Consider the following 2073-nt stretch of genomic DNA (forward strand, 5'->3'; position numbering starts at 1 on the left):
AAAAAAAAAAAAAATCCATTATGACCAAGAGGGGTTCATAGGTATGCAAGGATGGTTCAACATTAGAAAAACAATCAACATCATGCATCACATAAATAAAGGAAAAGAACAACGTGATCATATCAATCAATGAAGAAAAGGCATTTAATAAAATCCAACACCCATTCCTGATCAAAATCTCAGCAAAATAGGAATAGAAGGGACATTCCTCAACAAATAAAGGGCATATATGCAACATTAACAGCCATCATTATTGTCAATGGAGAGATACTGAAACCATTCCCCTTGTGAACAGGAACCAGACAAAGATGCCCTCTATCTCCACTTCTATTCAACACTGCATTTGAAGTCCTAGCCACAGCAACAAGGCAAGAAAAGGAAATCAAAGGCATCCAAATTGGTAAGGAAGAAGTAATACTATTCCTATTTGCAGCTGATATGATGCTATACATAGAAAACTTAAGAGACTCAGCAAGAAAACTATTGTAACTTATTGAAAGATTTAGCATAGTGGGAGGACACAAGATCAACATACAAAAATCAGTTTAATTCCTCTACAACAGTAAAGAGATATCTGAGAAGGAAATAAGGAAAACAATATAATTTACAATAGCTACCAAAAAGTTAAGGTATTTGGGAATAATCTTACCAGGAACACAAAAGACCTATAGAAAGAAAACTACAAAACACAACTTCAAGAAACTATAAAAGATCTACATAAATGGAAGAACACATCATGGTCATGGATAGGAAGATTGAACCTTGTGAAAATGTCAACACTACCCAAAGCAATGTGTACATTCAATGCAATCCCAATCCAGATTCCATCAACATTTTTTAAAGACATGAAAAAACCTATCACTAATATTATATATGGAAAGGAAAGAGACATCAGATAAGCAAAGCATCACTGAAGAACAAAGTAGGAGGCCTCACACTCTCATATCTCAAAACCTACTTTACAGCCACAGTTTTTAAAACAGCCTGGTATTGATACAATGACAGACACATAAAACAATGGAACATAATTGAGAACCGAAATAGATCCATCGACCTATGGCCAGCAGATTTTTTACAAAGGGCCAAAATCCATTAAATGGGGAAGAGACAGTGTCTTTAACAAATGGAGCTGACAAAACTAGATATTCATTTGCAGAAAAATGAAACAAGATCCATACCTCACACCATACACAAAAACAAACTCCAGATGGAGCAAAGACTTAAATGTGAAACCTAAAACTATAAAGTTCATCAAAGAAAAAATAGGGGCAAATTTTGTTGTTGTTAGATGCCATCGAGTTGTCTCTGACTCATAGCAACCCTAGGCACAGAAAAACTGTGCCCAGTCTCACAATCCTTGGTGACAGCCTCACAATCCTTGCTTGGGTGAAAGTTCCAGAGCAAATTCACTTTCCATACAACAGCTCACATACACTATGTTTCATGACATTGACTGCAATTTCCCACAATGCAAATTTAGGGGCCCTAATTTATGGCATAAATAGACTATCAAGCATGACCTCAGGCGTACAAATAGCAGAAGATAAACTAGATGATTGGGACCTTCTGAAAATTACAATTCTTATATGCATCAAAAGACTTCTTCAAAAGAGTAAAAAGAGAACCTGCAGAATGGGACAAAATATTCAGCACTGACTTATCAGACAAAGTACTTATCTCTAAAATTTCTAGAAAATTACAACACCTCAACATGAAAAACACAAAAAAATCCAGTTAAAAAATGGGCAGAAGATATGAACAGACACTTCACCAAAGAAGATACTCAGGCAGCCCGCAAGCACATGAAGAAATGTTCATGATCATTAACCATTAGAGAGATGCAAATCAAAACAACGAGATACCATCTCGCACCAGGATTAATAGCAAAGTTCAACAAGACAGAAAATAACAAATGTTGGTGAGGATATGGAGAGATCAGGATTCTCATACACTACTGGTAGGATTGTAAAATGATACAGCCACTGTGGAAATTGGTATGGCAATACCTTAAAAAGTTGGAAATAGAAATACCATTTAATCCAGCAATCCCATTACTAGGTATATATGCTAACG

The sequence above is a fragment of the Orycteropus afer genome, unplaced genomic scaffold (genome assembly GCF_000298275.1).
Source record: "Orycteropus afer afer isolate SDZICR_OR568_19922 unplaced genomic scaffold, OryAfe1.0 scaffold00962, whole genome shotgun sequence".
In the NCBI taxonomy this organism is placed as follows: Eukaryota; Metazoa; Chordata; class Mammalia; order Tubulidentata; family Orycteropodidae; genus Orycteropus; species Orycteropus afer.